Here is a 21,581-nt window from a genome sequence, read left to right on the forward strand (position 1 = left end):
CACAGTGCTCTTACAGCCTACCGGGAACATCTCTTCCAATGGCCTGTGAAACGAAGTTTGTTTGCAGGCCTGATCTGGCTGAAGTAGGACTTCTGCTCTGGGTGTGCTACTTTGCCCTAGAGATGAAAGGCACAACGTGCAGGCTTCTTTCCAAAGGGCGAGTTGGGCCCCACAGCATCTTGCTTCCAGCTCTTTGGGAAGCTAAGAAATAACTCGCTCTGCACAGTGCTCTTACAGCCTACCGGGAACATCTTTTCCAAAGGCCTGTGAAATGCAGTTTCTTTGCAGGCCTGATCTGGCTGAAGTAGGACTTCTGCTCTGGGTGTGCTACTTTTCCCTAGAGCTGAAAGGCACAACGTGCAGGATTCTTTCCAAAGGGCGAGTTGGGCCCCACAGCATCTTGCTTCCAGCTCTTTGGGAAGCTGAGAAACAACTCGCTCTGCACAGTGCTCTTACAGCCTACCGGGAACATCTCTTCCAAAGGCCTGTGAAACGCAGTTTCTTTGCAGGCCTGATCTGGCTGAAGTAGGACTTCTGCTCTTGGTGTGCTACTTTGCCCTAGAGCTGAAAGGCACAACGTGCAGGCTTCTTTCCAAAGGGCGAGTTGGGCCCCACAGCATCTTGCTTCCAGCTCTTTGGGAAGCTGAGAAACAACTCGCTCTGCACAGTGCTCTTAAAGCCTACCGGGAACATCACTTCCAAAGGCCTGTGAAACGCAGTTTCTTTGCAGGCCTCATCTGGCTGAAGTAGGACTTCTGCTCTGGGTGTGCTACTTTGCCCTAGAGCTGAAAGGCACAACGTGCAGGCTTCTTTCCAAAGGGCGAGTTGGGCCCCACAGCATCTTGCTTCCAGCTCTTTGGGAAGCTGAGAAACAACTCGCTCTGCACAGTGCTCTTACAGCCTACCGGGAACATCTCTTCCAAAGGCCTGTGAAACGCAGTTTCTTTGCAGGCCTGATCTGGCTGAAGTAGGACTTCTGCTCTGGGTGTGCTACTTTGCCCTAGAGCTGAAAGGCACATCGTGCAGGCTTCTTTCCAAAGGGCGAGTTGGGCCCCACAGCATCTTGCTTCCAGCTCCTTGGGAAGCTGGGAAACAACTCGCTCTGCACAGTGCTCTTACAGCCTACCGGGAACATCTCTTCCAAAGGCCTGTGAAACGCAGTTTCTTTGCAGGCCTGATCTGGCTGAAGTAGGACTTCTGCTCTGGGTGTGCTACTTTGCCCTAGAGCTGAAAGGCACAACGTGCAGGCTTCTTTCCAAAGTGCGAGTTGGGCCCCACAGCATCTTGCTTCCAGCTCTTTGGGAACCTAAGAAACAACTCGCTCTGCACATTGCTGTTACAGCCTAGTGGGAACATCTCTTCCAAAGGCCTGTGAAACGCAGTTTCTTTGCAGGCCTGATCTGGCTGAAGTAGGACTTCGGCTCTGGGTGTGCTACTTTGCCCTAGAGCTGAAAGGCACAACGTGCAGGCTTCTTTCCAAAGGGCGAGTTGGGCCCCACAGCATCTTGCTTCCAGCTCTTTGGGAAGCTAAGAAACAACTCTCTCTGCACAGTGCTCTTACAGCCTACCGGGAACATCTCTTCCAAAGGCCTGTGAAACGCAGTTTCTTTGCAGGCCTGATCTGGCTGAAGTAGGACTTCTACTCTGGGTGTGCTACTTTGCCCTAGAGCTGAAAGGCACAACGTGCAGGCTTCTTTCCAAAGGGCGAGTTGGGCCCCACAGCATCTTGCTTCCAGCTCTTTGGGAAGCTGAGAAACAACTCGCTCTGCACAGTGCTCTTAAAGCCTACCGGGAACATCACTTCCAAAGGCCTGTGAAACGCAGTTTCTTTGCAGGCCTCATCTGGCTGAAGTAGGACTTCTGCTCTGGGTGTTCTACTTTGCCCTAGAGCTGAAAGGCACAACGTGTAGGCTTCTTTCCAAAGGGCGAGTTGGACCCCACAGCATCTTGCTTCCAGCTCTTTGGGAAGCTAAGAAACATCTCGCTCTGCACAGTGCTCTTACAGCCTAGTGGGAACATCTCTTCCAAAGGCCTGTGAAACGCAGTTTCTTTGCAGGCCTGATCTGGCTGAAGTAGGACTTCTGCTCTGGGTGTGCTACTTTGCCCAAGAGCTGAAAGGCACAACGTGCAGGCTTCTTTCCAAAGGGCGAGTTGGGCCCCACAGCATCTTGCTTCCGGCTCTTTGGGAAGCTGAGAAACAACTCGCTCTGCACAGTGCTCTTACAGCCTACCGGGAACATCTCTTCCAAAGGCCTGTGAAATGCAGTTTCTTTGCAGGCCTGATCTGGCTGAAATAGGACTTCTGCTCTGGGTGTGCTACTTTGCCCTAGAGCTGAAAGGCACAACGTGCAGGCTCCTTTCCAAAGGGCGTGTTGGGCCCCACAGCATCTTGCTTCCAGCTCTTTGGGAAGCTAAGAAACAACTCGCTCTGCACAGTGCTCTTACAGCCTACCGGGAACATCTCTTCCAAAGGCCTGTGAAACGCAGTTTCTTTGCAGGCCTGATCTGGCTGAAGTAGGACTTTTGCTCTGGGTGTGCTACTTTGCCCTAGAGCTGAAAGGCACAACGTGCAGGCTTCTTTCCAAAGGGCGAGTTGGGCCCCACAGCATCTTGCTTCCAGCTCTTTGGGAACCTAAGAAACAACTCGCTCTGCACAGTGCTCTTACAGCCTAGTGGGAACATCTCTTCCAAAGGCCTGTGAAACGCAGTTTCTTTGCAGGCCTGATCTGGCTGAAGTAGGACTTCTGCTCTGGGTGTGCTACTTTGCCCTAGAGCTGAAAGGCACAACGTGCAAGCTTCTTTCCAAAGGGCGAGTTGGGCCCCACAGCATCTTGCTTCCAGCTCTTTGGGAAGCTAAGAAACAATTCGCTCTGCACAGTGCTCTTACAGCCTACCGGGAACATCTCTTCCAAAGGCCTGTGAAACGCAGTTTCTTTGCAGGCCTGATCTGGCTGAAGTAGGACTTCTGCTCTGGGTGTGCTACTTTGCCCTAGAGCTGAAAGGCACAACGTGCAGGCTTCTTTCCAAAGGGCGAGTTGGGCCCCACAGCATCTTGTTTCCAGCTCTTTGGGAAGCTAAGAAACAACTCGCTCTGCACAGTGCTCTTACAGCCTACCGGGAACATCTCTTCCAAAGGCCTGTGAAACGCAGTTTCTTTGCAGGCCTGATCTGGCTGAAGTAGGACTTCTGCTCTGGGTGTGCTACTTTGCCCTAGAGCTGAAAGGCACAACGTGCAGGCTTCTTTCCAAAGGGCGAGTTGGGCCCCACAGCATCTTGCTTCCAGCTCTTTGGGAAGCTAAGAAACAACTCGCTCTGCACAGTGCTCTTACAGCCTACCGGGAACATCTCTTCCAAAGGCCTGTGAAACGCAGTTTCTTTGCAGGCCTGATCTGGCTGAAGTAGGACTTCTGCTCTTGGTGTGCTACTTTGCCCTAGAGCTGAAAGGCACAACGTGCAGGCTTCTACCAAAGGGCGAGTTGGGCCCCACAGCATCTTGCTTCCAGCTCTTTGGGAAGCTGAGAAACAACTCGCTCTGCACAGTGCTCTTACAGCCTACCGGGAACATCTCTTCCAAAGGCCTGTGAAACGCAGTTTCTTTGCAGGCCTGATCTGGCTGAAGTAGGACTTCTGCTCTGGGTGTGCTACTTTGCCCTAGAGCTGAAAGGCACAACGTGCAGGCTTCTTTCCAAAGGGCGAGTTGGGCCCCACAGCATCTTTCTTCCGGCTCTTTGGGAAGCTAAGAAACAACTCGATCTACAGAGTGCTCTTATAGCCTAGTGGGAACATCTCTTCCAAAGGCCTGTGAAACGCAGTTTCTTTGCAGGCCTGATCTGGCTGAAGTAGGACTTCTGGTCTGGGTGTGCTACATTGCTCTAGAGCTGAAAGGCACAACGTGCAGGGTGCTTTCCAAAGGGCGAGTTGGGCCACACAGCATCTTGCTTCCAGCTCTTTGGGAAGCTAAGAAACAACTCGCTCTGCACAGTGCTCTTACAGCCTACCGGGAACATCTCTTCCAAAGGCCTGTGAAACGCAGTTTCTTTGCAGGCCTGATATGGCTGAAGTAGGACTTCTGCTCTGGGTGTGCTACTTTGCCCTAGAGCTGAAAGGCACAACGTGCAGGCTTCTTTCCAAAGGGCGAGTTGGGCCCCACAGCATCTTGCTTCCAGCTCTTTGGGAACCTAAGAAACAACTCGCTCTGCACAGTGCTCTTACAGCCTAGTGGGAACATCTCTTCCAAAGGCCTGTGAAACGCAGTTTCTTTGCAGGCCTGATCTGGCTGAACTAGGACTTCTGCTCTGGGTGTGCTACATTGCCCTAGAGCTGAAAGGCACAACGTGCTGGCTTCTTTCCAAGGGGCGAGTTGGGCCCCACAGCATCTTGCTTCCAGACTTTTGGGAAGCTAAGAAACAACTCGCTCTGCACAGTGCTCTTACAGCCTACCGGGAGCATCTCTTCCAAAGGCCTGTGAAACGCAGTTTCTTTGCAGGCCTGATCTGGCTGAAGTAGGACTTCTGCTCTGGGTGTGCTACTTTGCCCTAGAGCTGAAAGGCACAACGTGCAGTCTTCTTTCCAAAGGGCGAGTTGGGCCCCACAGCATCTTGCTTCCAGCTCTTTGGGAAGCTAAGAAACAACTCGCTCTGCACAGTGCTCTTACAGCCTACCGGGAACATCTCTTCCAAAGGCCTGTGAAACGCAGTTTCTTTGCAGGCCTGATCTGGCTGAAGTAGGACTTCTGCTCTGGGTGTGCTACGTTGCCCTAGAGCTGAAAGGCACAACGTGCAGGCTTCTTTCCAAAGGGCGAGTTGGGCCCCACAGCATCTTGCTTCCAGCTCTTTGGGAAGCTAAGAAACAACTCGCTCTGCACAGTGCTCTTACAGCCTACCGGGAACATCTCTTCCAAAGGCCTGTGAAACGCAGTTTCTTTGCAGGCCTGATCTGGCTGAAGTATGACTTCTGCTCTGGGTGTGCTACTTTGCCCTAGAGCTGAAAGGCACAACGTGCAGGCTTCTTTCCAAAGGGCGAGTTGGGCCCCACAGCATCTTGCTTCCAGCTCTTTGGGAAGCTAAGAAACAACTCGCTCTGCACAGCGCTCTTACAGCCTACCGGGAGCATCTCTTCCAAAGGCCTGTGAAACGCAGTTTCTTTGCAGGCCTGATCTGGCTGATGTAGGACTTCTGCTCTGGGTGTGCTACTTTGCCCTAGAGCTGAAAGGCACAACGTGCAGGCTTCTTTCCAAAGGGCGAGTTGGGCCCCACAGCATCTTTCTTCCAGCTCTTTGGGAAGCTAAGAAACAACTCGCTCTGCACAGTGCTCTTACAGCCTATCGGGAACATCTCTTCCAAAGGCGTGTGAAACGCAGTTTCTTTGCAGGCCTGATCTGGCTGAAGTAGGACTTCTGCTATGGGTGTGCTACTTTGCCCTAGAGCTGAAAGGCACAATGTGCAGGCTTCTTTCCAAAGGGCGAGTTGGGCCCCACAGCATCTTGCTTCCAGCTCTTTGGGAAGCTAAGAATCAACTCGCTCTGAACAGCCCTCTTACAGCCTACCGGGAGCATCTCTTCCAAAGGCCTGTGAAACGCAGTTTCTTTGCAGGCCTGATCCAGCTGAAGTAGGACTTCTGCTCTGGGTGTGCTACTTTGCCCTAGAGCTGAAAGGCACAACGTGCAGGCTTCTTTCCAAAGGGCGAGTTGGGCCCCACAGCATCTTGCTTCCGGCTCTTTGGGAAGCTGAGAAACAACTCGCTCTGCACAGTGCTCTTACAGCCTACCGGGAACATCTCTTCCAAAGGCCTGTGAAATGCAGTTTCTTTGCAGGCCTGATCTGGCTGAAATAGGACTTCTGCTCTGGGTGTGCTACTTTGCCCTAGAGCTGAAAGGCACAACGTGCAGGCTTCTTTCCAAAGGGCGAGTTGGGCCCCACGGCATCTTGCTTCCAGCTCTTTGGGAAGCTAAGAAACAACTCGCTCTGCACAGTGCTCTTACAGCCTACCGGGAACATCTCTTCCAAAGGCCTGTGAAACGCAGTTTCTTTGCAGGCCTGATCTGGCTGAACTAGGACTTCTGCTCTGTGTGTGCTACTTTGCCCTAGAGCTGAAAGGCACAACGTGCAGGCTTCTTTCCAAAGGGCGAGTTGGACCCCACAGCATCTTGCTTCCAGCTCTTTGGGAAGCTAAGAAACAACTCGCTCTGCACAGTGCTCTTACAGCCTAGTGGGAACATCTCTTCCAAAGGCCTGTGAAACGCAGTTTCTTTGCAGGCCTGATCTGGCTGAAGTAGGACTTCTGCTCTGGGTGTGCTACTTTGCCCTAGAGCTGAAAGGCACAACGTGCAAGCTTCTTTCCAAAGGGCGAGTTGGGCCCCACAGCATCTTGCTTCCAGCTCTTTGGGAAGCTAAGAAACAATTCGCTCTGCACAGTGCTCTTACAGCTTACCGGGAACATCTCTTCCAAAGGCCTGTGAAACGCAGTTTCTTTGCAGGCCTGATCTGGCTGAAGTAGGACTTCTGCTCTGGGTGTGCTACTTTGCCCTAGAGCTGAAAGGCACAACGTGCAGGCTTCTTTCCAAAGGGCGAGTTGGGCCCCACAGCATCTTGTTTCCAGCTCTTTGGGAAGCTAAGAAACAACTCGCTCTGCACAGTGCTCTTACAGCCTACCGGGAACATCTCTTCGAAAGGCCTGTGAAACGCAGTTTCTTTGCAGGCCTGATCTGGCTGAAGTAGGACTTCTGCTCTGGGTGTGCTACTTTGCCCTAGAGCTGAAAGGCACAACGTGCAGGCTTCTTTCCAAAGGGCGAGTTGGGCCCCACAGCATCTTGCTTCCAGCTCTTTGGGAAGCTAAGAAACAACTCGCTCTGCACAGTGCTCTTGCAGCCTACCGGGAACATCTCTTCCAAAGGCCTGTGAAACGCAGTTTCTTTGCAGGCCTGATCTGGCTGAAGTAGGACTTCTGCTCTGGGTGTGCTACTTTGCCCTAGAGCTGAAAGGCACAACGTGCAGGCTTCTACCAAAGGGCGAGTTGGGCCCCACAGCATCTTGCTTCCAGCTCTTTGTTAAGCTGAGAAACAACTCGCTCTGCACAGTGCTCTTACAGCCTACCGGGAACATCTCTTCCAAAGGCCTGTGAAACGCAGTTTCTTTGCAGGCCTGATCTGGCTGAAGTAGGACTTCTGCTCTGGGTGTGCTACTTTGCCCTAGAGCTGAAAGGCACAACGTGCAGGCTTCTTTCCAAAGGGCGAGTTGGGCCCCACAGCATCTTGCTTCCGGCTCTTTGGGAAGCTAAGAAACAACTCGATCTACAGAGTGCTCTTATAGCCTAGTGGGAACATCTCTTCCAAAGGCCTGTGAAACGCAGTTTCTTTGCAGGCCTGATCTGGCTGAAGTAGGACTTCTGCTCTGGGTGTGCTACATTGCTCTAGAGCTGAAAGGCACAACGTGCAGGGTGCTTTCCAAAGGGCGAGTTGGGCCACACAGCATCTTTCTTCCAGGTCTTTGGGAAGCTAAGAAACAACTCGCTCTGCACAGTGCTCTTACAGCCTACGGGGAACATCTCTTCCAAAGGCCTGTGAAACGCAGTTTCTTTGCAGGCCTGATCTGGCTGAAGTAGGACTTCTGCTCTGGGTGTGCTACTTTGCCCTAGAGCTGAAAGGCACAACGTGCAGGCTTCTTTCCAAAGGGCGAGTTGGGCCCCACAGCATCTTGCTTCCAGCTCTTTGGGAAGCTGAGAAACAACTCGCTCTGCACAGTGCTCTTACAGCCTACCGGGAACATCTCTTCCAAAGGCCTGTGAAACGCAGTTTCTTTGCAGGCCTGATCTGGCTGAAGTAGGACTTCTGCTCTGGGTGTGCTACTTTGCCCTAGAGCTGAAAGGCACAACGTGCAGGCTTCTTTCCAAAGGGCGAGTTGGGCCCCACAGCATCTTGCTTCCAGCTCTTTGGGAACCTAAGAAACAACTCGCTCTGCACAGTGCTCTTACAGCCTAGTGGGAACATCTCTTCCAAAGGCCTGTGAAACGCAGTTTCTTTGCAGGCCTGATCTGGCTGAACTAGGACTTCTGCTCTGGGTGTGCTACATTGCCCTAGAGCTGAAAGGCACAACGTGCTGGCTTCTTTCCAAGGGGCGAGTTGGGCCCCACAGCATCTTGCTTACAGCTCTTTGGGAAGCTAAGAAACAACTCGCTCTGCACAGTGCTCTTACAGCCTACCGGGAACATCTCTTCCAAAGGCCTGTGTAACGCAGTTTCTTTGCAGGCCTGATCTGGCTGAAGTAGGACTTCTGCTCTGGGTGTGCTACATTGCTCTAGAGCTGAAAGGCACAACGTGCAGGATTCTTTCCAAGGGGCGAGTTGGGCCCCACAGCATCTTGCTTCCAGCTCTTTGGGAAGCTAAGAAACAACTCGCTCTGCACAGTGCTCTTACAGCCTAGTGGGAACATCTCTTCCAAAGGCCTGTGAAACGCAGTTTCTTTGCAGGCCTGATCTGGCTGAAGTAGGACTTCTGCTCTGGGTGTGCTACTTTGCCCTAGAGCTGAAAGGCACAAGGTGCAGGCTTCTTTCCAAAGGGCGAGTTGGGCCCCACAGCATCTTGCTTCCAGATCTTTGGGAAGCTAAGAAACAACTCGCTCTGCACAGTGCTCTTACAGCCTACCGGGAACATCTCTTCCAAAGGCCTGTGAAACGCAGTTTCTTTGCAGGCCTGATCTGGCTGAAGTAGGACTTCTGCTCTGGGTGTGCTACTTTGCCCTAGAGCTGAAAGGCACAACGTGCAGGCTTCTTTCCAAAGGGCGAGTTGGGCCCCACAGCATCTTGCTTCCAGCACTTTGGGAAGCTAAGAAACAACTCGCTCTGCACAGTGCTCTTAAAGCCTACCGGGAACATCTCTTCCAAAGGCCTGTGAAACGCAGTTTCTTTGCAGGCCTGATCTGGCTGAAGTAGCACTTCTGCTCTTGGTGTGCTACTTTGCCCTAGAGCTGAAAGGCACAACGTGCAGGCTTCTACCAAAGGGCGAGTTGGGCCCCACATCATCTTGCTTCCACCTCTTTGGGAAGCTGAGAAACAACTCGCTCTGCACAGTGCTCTTACAGCCTACCGGGAACATCTCTTCCAAAGGCCTGTGAAACGCACTTTCTTTGCAGGCCTGATCTGGCTGAAGTAGGACTTCTGCTCTGGGTGTGCTACTTTGCCCTAGAGCTGAAAGGCACAACGTGCAGGCTTCTTTCCAAAGGGCGAGTTGGGCCCCACAGCATCTTGCTTCCGGCTCTTTGGGAAGCTAAGAAACAACTCCATCTACAGAGTGCTCTTATAGCCTAGTGGGAACATCTCTTCCAAAGGCCTGTGAAACGCAGTTTCTTTGCAGGCCTGATCTGGCTGAAGTAGGACTTCTGGTCAGGGTGTGCTACATTGCTCTAGAGCTGAAAGGCACAACGTGCAGGGTGCTTTCCAATGGGCGAGTTGGGCCACACAGCATCTTGCTTCCAGCTCTTTGGGAAGCTAAGAAACAACTCGCTCTGCACAGTGCTCTTACAGCCTACAGGGAACATCTCTTCCAAAGGCCTGTGAAACGCAGTTTCTTTGCAGGCCTGATCTGGCTGAAGTAGGACTTCTGCTCTGGGTGTGCTACTTTGCCCTAGAGCTGAAAGGCACAACGTGCAGGCTTCTTTCCAAAGGGCGAGTTGGGCCCCACAGCATCTTGCTTCCAGCTCTTTGGGAAGCTGAGAAACAACTCGCTCTGCACAGTGCTCTTACAGCCTACCGGGAGCATCTCTTCCAAAGGCCTGTGAAACGCAGTTTCTTTGCAGGCCTGATCTGGCTGAAGTAGGACTTCTGCTCTGGGTGTGCTACTTTGCCCTAGAGCTGAAAGGCACAACGTGCAGGCTTCTTTCCAAAGGGCGAGTTGGGCCCCACAGCATCTTGCTTCCAGCTCTTTGGGAAGCTAAGAAACAACTCTCTCTGCACAGTGCTCTTACAGCCTAGTGGGAACATCTCTTCCAAAGGCCTGTGAAACGCAGTTTCTTTGCAGGCCTGATCTGGCTGAAGTAGGACTTCTGCTCTGGGTGTGCTACTTTGCCCTAGAGCTGAAAGGCACAACGTGCAGGCTTCTTTCCAAAGGGCGAGTTGGGCCCCACAGCATCTTGCTTCCAGCTCTTTGGGAAGCTGAGAAACAACTCGCTCTGCACAGTGCTCTTACAGCCTACCGGGAACATCTCTTCCAAAGGCCTGTGAAACGCAGTTTCTTTGCAGGCATGATCTGGCTGAAGTAGGACTTCTGCTCTGGGTGTGCTACTTTGCCCTAGAGCTGAAAGGCACAACGTGCAGGCTTCTTTCCAAAGGGCGAGTTGGGCCCCACAGCATCTTGCTTCCAGCTCTTTGGGAAGCTAAGAAACAACTCGCTCTGCACAGTGCTCTTACAGCCTACCGGGAACATCTATTCCAAAGGCCTGTGAAACGCAGTTTCTTTGCAGGCCTGATCTGGCTGAAGTAGGACTTCTGCTCTGGGTGTGCTACTTTGCCCTAGAGCTGAAAGGCACAACGTGCAGGCTTCTTTCCAAAGGGCGAGTTGGGCCCCACAGCATCTTGCTTCCAGCTCTTTGGGAAGCTAAGAAACAACTCGCTCTGCACAGTGCTCTTAAAGCCTACCGGGAACATCTCTTCCAAAGGCCTGTGAAACGCAGTTTCTTTGCAGGCCTGATCTGGCTGAAGTAGGACTTCTGCTCTTGGTGTGCTACTTTGCCATAGAGCTGAAAGGCACAACGTGCAGGCTTCTTTCCAAAGGGCGAGTTGCGCCCCACAGCATCTTGCTTCCAGCTCTTTGGGAAGCTGAGAAACAACTCGCTCTGCACAGTGCTCTTAAAGCCTACCGGGAACATCACTTCCAAAGGCCTGTGAAACGCAGTTTCTTTGCAGGCCTCATCTGGCTGAAGTAGGACTTCTGCTCTGGGTGTGCTACTTTGCCCTAGAGCTGAAAGGCACAACGTGCAGGCTTCTTTCCAAAGGGCGAGTTGGGGCCCACAGCATCTTGCTTCCAGCTCTTTGGGAAGCTGAGAAACAACTCGCTCTGCACAGTGCTCTTACAGCCTACCGGGAACATCTCTTCCAAAGGCCTGTGAAACGCAGTTTCTTTGCAGGCCTGATCTGGCTGAAGTAGGACTTCTGCTCTGGGTGTGCTACTTTGCCCTAGAGCTGAAAGGCACAACGTGCAGGCTTCTTTCCAAAGGGCGAGTTGGGCCCCACAGCATCTTGCTTCCAGCTCTTTGGGAAGCTAAGAAACAACTCGCTCTGCACAGTGCTCTTAAAGCCTACCGGGAACATCTCTTCCAAAGGCCTGTGAAACGCAGTTTCTTTGCAGGCCTGATCTGGCTGAAGTAGGACTTCTGCTCTTGGTGTGCTACTTTGCCCTAGAGCTGAAAGGCACAACGTGCAGGCTTCTACCAAAGGGCGAGTTGGGCCCCACAGCATCTTGCTTCCAGCTCTTTGGGAAGCTGAGAAACAACTCGCTCTGCACAGTGCTCTTACAGCCTACCGGGAACATCTCTTCCAAAGGCCTGTGAAACGCAGTTTCTTTGCAGGCCTGATCTGGCTGAAGTAGGACTTCTGCTCTGGGTGTGCTACTTTGCCCTAGAGCTGAAAGGCACAACGTGCAGGCTTCTTTCCAAAGGGCGAGTTGGGCCCCACAGCATCTTGCTTCCAGCTCTTTGGGAAGCTAAGAAACAACTCGCTCTGCACAGTGCTCTTAAAGCCTACCGGGAACATCTCTTCCAAAGGCCTGTGAAACGCAGTTTCTTTGCAGGCCTGATCTGGCTGAAGTAGGACTTCTGCTCTTGGTGTGCTACTTTGCCCTAGAGCTGAAAGGCACAACGTGCAGGCTTCTACCAAAGGGCGAGTTGGGCCCCACAGCATCTTGCTTCCAGCTCTTTGGGAAGCTGAGAAACAACTCGCTCTGCACAGTGCTCTTACAGCCTACCGGGAGCATGTCTTCCAAAGGCCTGTGAAACGCAGTTTCTTTGCAGGCCTGATCTGGCTGAAGTAGGACTTCTGCTCTGGGTGTGCTACTTTGCCCTAGAGCTGAAAGGCACAACGTGCAGGCTTCTTTCCAAAGGGCGAGTTGGGCCCCACAGCATCTTGCTTCCGGCTCTTTGGGAAGCTAAGAAACAACTCGATCTACAGAGTGCTCTTATAGCCTAGTGGGAACATCTCTTCCAAAGGCCTGTGAAACGCAGTTTCTTTGCAGGCCTGATCTGGCTGAAGTAGGACTTCTGCTCTGGGTGTGCTACTTTGCCCTAGAGCTGAAAGGCACAAGGTGCAGGCTTCTTTCCAAAGGGCGAGTTGGGCCCCACAGCATCTTGCTTCCAGATCTTTGGGAAGCTAAGAAACAACTCGCTCTGCACAGTGCTCTTACAGCCTACCGGGAACATCTCTTCCAAAGGCCTGTGAAACGCAGTTTCTTTGCAGGCCTGATCTGGCTGAAGTAGGACTTCTGCTCTGGGTGTGCTACTTTGCCCTAGAGCTGAAAGGCACAACGTGCAGGCTTCTTTCCAAAGGGCGAGTTGGGCCCCATAGCATCTTGCTTCCAGCTCTTTGGGAAGCTAAGAAACAACTCGCTCTGCACAGTGCTCTTAAAGCCTACCGGGAACATCTCTTCCAAAGGCCTGTGAAACGCAGTTTCTTTGCAGGCCTGATCTGGCTGAAGTAGCACTTCTGCTCTTGGTGTGCTACTTTGCCCTAGAGCTGAAAGGCACAACGTGCAGGCTTCTACCAAAGGGCGAGTTGGGCCCCACATCATCTTGCTTCCACCTCTTTGGGAAGCTGAGAAACAACTCGCTCTGCACAGTGCTCTTACAGCCTACCGGGAACATCTCTTCCAAAGGCCTGTGAAACGCAGTTTCTTTGCAGGCCTGATCTGGCTGAAGTAGGACTTCTGCTCTGGGTGTGCTACTTTGCCCTAGAGCTGAAAGGCACAACGTGCAGGCTTCTTTCCAAAGGGCGAGTTGGGCCCCACAGCATCTTGCTTCCGGCTCTTTGGGAAGCTAAGAAACAACTCGATCTACAGAGTGCTCTTATAGCCTAGTGGGAACATCTCTTCCAAAGGCCTGTGAAACGCAGTTTCTTTGCAGGCCTGATCTGGCTGAAGTAGGACTTCTGGTCTGGGTGTGCTACATTGCTCTAGAGCTTAAAGGCACAACGTGCAGGGTGCTTTCCAAAGGGCGAGTTGGGCCACACAGCATCTTGCTTCCAGCTCTTTGGGAAGCTAAGAAACAACTCGCTCTGCACAGTGCTCTTACAGCCTACAGGGAACATCTCTTCCAAAGGCCTGTGAAACGCAGTTTCTTTGCAGGCCTGATCTGGCTGAAGTAGGACTTCTGCTCTGGGTGTGCTACTTTGCCCTAGAGCTGAAAGGCACAACGTGCAGGCTTCTTTCCAAAGGGCGAGTTGGGCCCCACAGCATCTTGCTTCCAGCTCTTTGGGAAGCTGAGAAACAACTCGCTCTGCACAGTGCTCTTACAGCCTACCGGGAACATCTCTTCCAAAGGCCTGTGAAACGCAGTTTCTTTGCAGGCCTGATCTGGCTGAAGTAGGACTTCTGCTCTGGGTGTGCTACTTTGCCCTAGAGCTGAAAGGCACAACGTGCAGGCTTCTTTCCAAAGGGCGAGTTGGGCCCCACAGCATCTTGCTTCCAGCTCTTTGGGAACCTAAGAAACAACTCGCTCTGCACAGTGCTCTTACAGCCTAGTGGGAACATCTCTTCCAAAGGCCTGTGAAACGCAGTTTCTTTGCAGGCCTGATCTGGCTGAACTAGGACTTCTGCTCTGGGTGTGCTACATTGCCCTAGAGCTGAAAGGCACAACGTGCTGGCTTCTTTCCAAGGGGCGAGTTGGGCCCCACAGCATCTTGCTTCCAGCTCTTTGGGAAGCTAAGAAACAACTCGCTCTGCACAGTGCTCTTACAGCCTACCGGGAACATCTCTTCCAAAGGCCTGTGAAACGCAGTTTCTTTGCAGGCCTGATCTGGCTGAAGTAGGACTTCTGCTCTGGGTGTGCTACATTGCTCTAGAGCTGAAAGGCACAACGTGCAGGATTCTTTCCAAGGGGCGAGTTGGGCCCCACAGCATCTTGCTTCCAGATCTTTGGGAAGCTAAGAAACAACTCGCTCTGCACAGTGCTCTTACAGCCTACCGGGAGCATCTCTTCCAAAGGCCTGTGAAACGCAGTTTCTTTGCAGGCCTGATCTGGCTGAAGTAGGACTTCTGCTCTGGGTGTGCTACTTTGCCCTAGAGCTTAAAGGCACAACGTGCAGGGTGCTTTCCAAAGGGCGAGTTGGGCCCCACAGCATCTTGCTTCCAGCTCTTTGGGAAGCTAAGAAACAACTCGCTCTGCACAGTGCTCTTAGAGCCTACCGGGAACATCTCTTCCAAAGGCCTGTGAAACGCAGTTACTTTGCAGGCCTGATCTGGCTGAAGTAGGACTTCTGCTCTGGGTGTGCTACGTTGCCCTAGAGCTGAAAGGCACAACGTGCAGGCTTCTTTCCAAAGGGCGAGTTGGGCCCCGCAGCATCTTGCTTCCAGCTCTTTGGGAAGCTAAGAAACAACTCGCTCTGCACAGTGCTCTTACAGCCTAGTGGGAACATCTCTTCCAAAGGCCTGTGAAACGCAGTTTCTTTGCAGGCCTGATCTGGCTGAAGTAGGACTTCTGCGCTTGGTGTGCTACTTTGCCCTAGAGCTGAAAGGCACAACGTGCAGGCTTCTTTCCAAAGGGCGAGTTGGGCCCCACAGCATCTTGCTTCCAGCTCTTTGGGAAGCTAAGAAACAACTCGCTCTGCACAGTGCTCTTAAAGCCTACCGGGAACATCTCTTCCAAAGGCCTGTGAAACGCAGTTTCTTTGCAGGCCTGATCTGGCTGAAGTAGCACTTCTGCTCTTGGTGTGCTACTTTGCCCTAGAGCTGAAAGGCACAACGTGCAGGCTTCTACCAAAGGGCGAGTTGGGCCCCACATCATCTTGCTTCCACCTCTTTGGGAAGCTGAGAAACAACTCGCTCTGCACAGTGCTCTTACAGCCTACCGGGAACATCTCTTCCAAAGGCCTGTGAAACGCAGTTTCTTTGCAGGCCTGATCTGGCTGAAGTAGGACTTCTGCTCTGGGTGTGCTACTTTGCCCTAGAGCTGAAAGGCACAACGTGCAAGCTTCTTTCCAAAGGGCGAGTTGGGCCCCACAGCATCTTGCTTCCGGCTCTTTGGGAAGCTAAGAAACAACTCGATCTACAGAGTGCTCTTATAGCCTAGTGGGAACATCTCTTCCAAAGGCCTGTGAAACGCAGTTTCTTTGCAGGCCTGATCTGGCTGAAGTAGGACTTCTGGTCTGGGTGTGCTACATTGCTCTAGAGCTTAAAGGCACAACGTGCAGGGTGCTTTCCAAAGGGCGAGTTGGGCCACACAGCATCTTGCTTCCAGCTCTTTGGGAAGCTAAGAAACAACTCGCTCTGCACAGTGCTCTTACAGCCTACAGGGAACATCTCTTCCAAAGGCCTGTGAAACGCAGTTTCTTTGCAGGCCTGATCTGGCTGAAGTAGGACTTCTGCTCTGGGTGTGCTACTTTGCCCTAGAGCTGAAAGGCACAACGTGCAGGCTTCTTTCCAAAGGGCGAGTTGGGCCCCACAGCATCTTGCTTCCAGCTCTTTGGGAAGCTGAGAAACAACTCGCTCTGCACAGTGCTCTTACAGCCTACCGGGAACATCGCTTCCAAAGGCCTGTGAAACGCAGTTTCTTTGCAGGCATGATCTGGCTGAAGTAGGACTTCTGCTCTGGGTGTGCTACTTTGCCCTAGAGCTGAAAGGCACAACGTGCAGGCTTCTTTCCAAAGGGCGAGTTGGGCCCCACAGCATCTTGCTTCCAGCTCTTTGGGAACCTAAGAAACAACTCGCTCTGCACAGTGCTCTTACAGCCTAGTGGGAACATCTCTTCCAAAGGCCTGTGAAACGCAGTTTCTTTGCAGGCCTGATCTGGCTGAACTAGGACTTCTGCTCTGGGTGTGCTACATTGCCCTAGAGCTGAAAGGCACAACGTGCTGGCTTCTTTCCAAGGGGCGAGTTGGGCCCCACAGCATCTTGCTTCCAGCTCTTTGGGAAGCTAAGAAACAACTCGCTCTGCACAGTGCTCTTACAGCCTACCGGGAACATCTCTTCCAAAGGCCTGTGAAACGCAGTTTCTTTGCAGGCCTGATCTGGCTGAAGTAGGACTTCTGCTCTGGGTGTGCTACATTGCTCTAGAGCTGAAAGGCACAACGTGCAGGATTCTTTCCAAGGGGCGAGTTGGGCCCCACAGCATCTTGCTTCCAGCTCTTTGGGAAGCTAAGAAACAACTCGCTCTGCACAGTGCTCTTACAGCCTACCGGGAGCATCTCTTCCAAAGGCCTGTGAAACGCAGTTTCTTTGCAGGCCTGATCTGGCTGAAGTAGGACTTCTGCTCTGGGTGTGCTACTTTGCCCTAGAGCTGAAAGGCACAACGTGCAGGCTTCTTTCCAAAGGGCGAGTTGGGCCCCACAGCATCTTGCTTCCAGCTCTTTGGGAAGCTAAGAAACAACTCGCTCTGCACAGTGCTCTTAGAGCCTACCGGGAACATCTCTTCCAAAGGCCTGTGAAACGCAGTTACTTTGCAGGCCTGATCTGGCTGAACTAGGACTTCTGCTCTGGGTGTGCTACTTTGCCCTAGAGCTGAAAGGCACAACGTGCAGGCTTCTTTCCAAAGGGCGAGTTGGGCCCCACAGCATCTTGCTTCCAGCTCTTTGGGAAGCTGAGAAACAACTCGCTCTGCACAGTGCTCTTACAGCCTACCGGGAACATCTCTTCCAAAGGCCTGTGAAACGCAGTTTCTTTGCAGGCCTGATCTGGCTGAACTAGGACTTCTGCTCTGGGTGTGCTACTTTGCCCTAGAGCTGAAAGGCACAACGTGCAGGCTTCTTTCCAAAGGGCGAGTTGGGCCCCACAGCATCTTGCTTCCAGCTCTTTGGGAACCTAAGAAACAACTCGCTCTGCACAGTGCTCTTACAGCCTAGTGGGAACATCTCTTCCAAAGGCCTGTGAAACGCAGTTTCTTTGCAGGCCTGATCTGGCTGAACTAGGACTTCTGCTCTGGGTGTGCTACATTGCCCTAGAGCTGAAAGGCACAACGTGCTGGCTTCTTTCCAAGGGGCGAGTTGGGCCCCACAGCATCTTGCTTCCAGCTCTTCGGGAAGCTAAGAAACAACTCGCTCTGCACAGTGCTCTTACAGCCTACCGGGAACATCTCTTCCAAAGGCCTGTGAAACGCAGTTTCTTTGCAGGCCTGATCTGGCTGAAGTAGGACTTCTGCTCTGGGTGTGCTACATTGCTCTAGAGCTGAAAGGCACAACGTGCAGGATTCTTTCCAAGGGGCGAGTTGGGCCCCACAGCATCTTGCTTCCAGCTCTTTGGGAAGCTAAGAAACAACTCGCTCTGCACAGTGCTCTTACAGCCTACCGGGAGCATCTCTTCCAAAGGCCTGTGAAACGCAGTTTCTTTGCAGGCCTGATCTGGCTGAAGTAGGACTTCTGCTCTGGGTGTGCTACTTTGCCCTAGAGCTGAAAGGCACAACGTGCAGGCTTCTTTCCAAAGGGCGAGTTGGGCCCCACAGCATCTTGCTTCCAGCTCTTTGGGAAGCTAAGAAACAACTCGCTCTGCACAGTGCTCTTACAGCCTAGTGGGAACATCTCTTCCAAAGGCCTGTGAAACGCAGTTTCTTTGCAGGCCTGATCTGGCTGAAGTAGGACTTCTGCTCTGGGTGTGCTACTTTGCCCTAGAGCTGAAAGGCACAACGTGCAGGCTTCTTTCCAAAGGGCGAGTTGGGCCCCACAGCATCTTGCTTCCAGCTCTTTGGGAAGCTGAGAAACAACTCGCTCTGCACAGTGCTCTTACAGCCTACCGGGAACATCTCTTCCAAAGGCCTGTGAAACGCAGTTTCTTTGCAGGCATGATCTGGCTGAAGTAGGACTTCTGCTCTGGGTGTGCTACTTTGCCCTAGAGCTGAAAGGCACAACGTGCAGGCTTCTTTCCAAAGGGCGAGTTGGGCCCCACAGCATCTTGCTTCCAGCTCTTTGGGAAGCTAAGAAACAACTCGCTCTGCACAGTGCTCTTAAAGCCTACCGGGAACATCTCTTCCAAAGGCCTGTGAAACGCAGTTTCTTTGCAGGCCTGATCTGGCTGAAGTAGGACTTCTGCTCTTGGTGTGCTACTTTGCCCTAGAGCTGAAAGGCACAACGTGCAGGCTTCTTTCCAAAGGGCGAGTTGGGCCCCACAGCATCTTGCTTCCAGCTCTTTGGGAAGCTGAGAAACAACTCGCTCTGCACAGTGCTCTTAAAGCCTACCGGGAACATCGCTTCCAAAGGCCTGTGAAACGCAGTTTCTTTGCAGGCCTCATCTGGCTGAAGTAGGACTTCTGCTCTGGGTGTGCTACTTTGCCCTAGAGCTGAAAGGCACAACGTGCAGGCTTCTTTCCAAAGGGCGAGTTGGGGCCCACAGCATCTTGCTTCCAGCTCTTTGGGAAGCTGAGAAACAACTCGCTCTGCACAGTGCTCTTACAGCCTACCGGGAACATCTCTTCCAAAGGCCTGTGAAACGCAGTTTCTTTGCAGGCCTGATCTGGCTGAAGTAGGACTTCTGCTCTGGGTGTGCTACTTTGCCCTAGAGCTGAAAGGCACAACGTGCAGGCTTCTTTCCAAAGGGCGAGTTGGGCCCCACAGCATCTTGCTTCCAGCTCTTTGGGAAGCTAAGAAACAACTCGCTCTGCACAGTGCTCTTACAGCCTACCGGGAACATCTCTTCCAAAGGCCTGTGAAACGCAGTTTCTTTGCAGGCCTGATCTGGCTGAAGTAGGACTTCTGCTCTTGGTGTGCTACTTTGCCCTAGAGCTGAAAGGCACAACGTGCAGGCTTCTACCAAAGGGCGAGTTGGGCCCCACAGCATCTTGCTTCCAGCTCTTTGGGAAGCTGAGAAACAACTCGCTCTGCACAGTGCTCTTACAGCCTACTGGGAACATCTCTTCCAAAGGCCTGTGAAACGCAGTTTCTTTGCAGGCCTGATCTGGCTGAAGTAGGACTTCTGCTCTGGGTGTGCTACTTTGCCCTAGAGCTGAAAGGCACAACGTGCAGGCTTCTTTCCAAAGGGCGAGTTGGGCCCCACAGCATCTTGCTTCCAGCTCTTTGGGAAGCTAAGAAACAACTCGCTCTGCACAGTGCTCTTAAAGCCTACCGGGAACATCTCTTCCAAAGGCCTGTGAAACGCAGTTTCTTTGCAGGCCTGATCTGGCTGAAGTAGGACTTCTGCTCTTGGTGTGCTACTTTGCCCTAGAGCTGAAAGGCACAACGTGCAGGCTTCTACCAAAGGGCGAGTTGGGCCCCACAGCATCTTGCTTCCAGCTCTTTGGGAAGCTAAGAAACAACTCGCTCTGCACAGTGCTCTTACAGCCTACCGGGAACATCTCTTCCAAAGGCCTGTGAAACGCAGTTTCTTTGCAGGCCTGATCTGGCTGAAGTAGGACTTCTCTGGGTGTGCTACTTTGCCCTAGAGCTGAAAGGCACAACGTGCAGGCTTCTTTCCAAAGGGCGAGTTGGGCCCCACAGCATCTTGCTTCCGGCTCTTTGGGAAGCTAAGAAACAACTCGATCTACAGAGTGCTCTTATAGCCTAGTGGGAACATCTCTTCCAAAGGCCTGTGAAACGCAGTTTCTTTGCAGGCCTGATCTGGCTGAAGTAGGACTTCTGCTCTGGGTGTGCTACATTGCTCTGGAGCTGAAAGGCACAACGTGCAGGGTGCTTTCCAAAGGGCGAATTGGGCCACACAGCATCTTGCTTCCAGCTCTTTGGGAAGCTAAGAAACAACTCGCTCTGCACAGTGCTCTTACAGCCTACAGGGAACATCTCTTCCAAAGGCCTGTGAAACGCAGTTTCTTTGCAGGCCTGATCTGGCTGAAGTAGGACTTCTGCTCTGGGTGTGCTACTTTGCCCTAGAGCTGAAAGGCAGAACGTGCAGGCTTCTTTCCAAAGGGCGAGTTGGGCCCCACAGAATCTTGCTTCCAGCTCTTTGGGAAGCTGAGAAACAACTCGCTCTGCACAGTGCTCTTACAGCCTACCAGGAACATCTCTTCCAAAGGCCTGTGAAACGCAGTTTCTTTGCAGGCATGATCTGGCTGAAGTAGGACTTCTGCTCTGGGTGTGCTACTTTGCCCTAGAGCTGAAAGGCACAACGTGCAGGCTTCTTTCCAAAGGGCGAGTTGGGCCCCACAGCATCTTGCTTCCAGCTCTTTGGGAACCTAAGAAACAACTCGCTCTGCACAGTGCTCTTACAGCCTAGTGGGAACATCTCTTCCAAAGGCCTGTGAAACGCAGTTTCTTTGCAGGCCTGATCTGGCTGAACTAGGACTTCTGCTCTGGGTGTGCTACATTGCCCTAGAGCTGAAAGGCACAACGTGCTGGCTTCTTTCCAAGGGGCGAGATGGGCCCCACAGCATCTTGCTTCCAGCTCTTTGGGAAGCTAAGAAACAACTCGCTCTGCACAGTGCTCTTACAGCCTACCGGGAACATCTCTTCCAAAGGCCTGTGAAACGCAGTTTCTTTGCAGGCCTGATCTGGCTGAAGTAGGACTTCTGCTCTGGGTGTGCTACATTTGTCTAGAGCTGAAAGGCACAACGTGCAGGATTCTTTCCAAGGGGCGAGTTGGGCCCAACAGCATCTTGCTTCCAGCTCTTTGGGAAGCTAAGAAACAACTCGCTCTGCACAGTGCTCTTACAGCCTAGTGGGAACATCTCTTCCAAAGGCCTGTGAAACGCAGTTTCTTTGCAGGCCTGATCTGGCTGAAGTAGGACTTCTGCTCTGGGTGTGCTACTTTGCCCTAGAGCTGAAAGGCACAACGTGCAGGCTTCTTTCCAAAGGGCGAGTTGGGCCCCACAGCATCTTGCTTCCAGCTCTTTGGGAAGCTGAGAAACAACTCGCTCTGCACAGTGCTCTTACAGCCTACCGGGAACATCTCTTCCAAAGGCCTGTGAAACGCAGTTTCTTTGCAGGCATGATCTGGCTGAAGTAGGACTTCTGCTCTGGGTGTGCTACTTTGCCCTAGAGCTGAAAGGCACAACGTGCAGGCTTCTTTCCAAAGGGCGAGTTGGGCCCCACAGCATCTTGCTTCCAGCTCTTTGGGAACCTAAGAAACAAGTCGCTCTGCACAGTGCTCTTACAGCCTAGTGGGAACATCTCTTCCAAAGGCCTGTGAAACGCAGTTTTTTTGCAGGCCTGATCTGGCTGAACTAGGACTTCTGCTCTGGGTGTGCTACTTTGCCCTAGAGCTGAAACGCACAACGTGCTGGCTTCTTTCCAAGGGGCGAGTTGGGCCCCACAGCATCTTGCTTCCAGCTCTTTGGGAAGCTAAGAAACAACTCGCTCTGCACAGTGCTCTTACAGCCTACCGGGAACATCTCTTCCAAAGGCCTGTGAAACGCAGTTTCTTTGCAGGCCTGATCTGGCTGAAGTAGGACTTCTGCTCTGGGTGTGCTACATTGCTCTAGAGCTGAAAGGCACAACGTGCAGGATTCTTTCCTAGG

The sequence above is a fragment of the Equus caballus genome, chromosome 6 (genome assembly GCF_041296265.1).
Source record: "Equus caballus isolate H_3958 breed thoroughbred chromosome 6, TB-T2T, whole genome shotgun sequence".
NCBI classification, from domain to species: domain Eukaryota; kingdom Metazoa; phylum Chordata; class Mammalia; order Perissodactyla; family Equidae; genus Equus; species Equus caballus.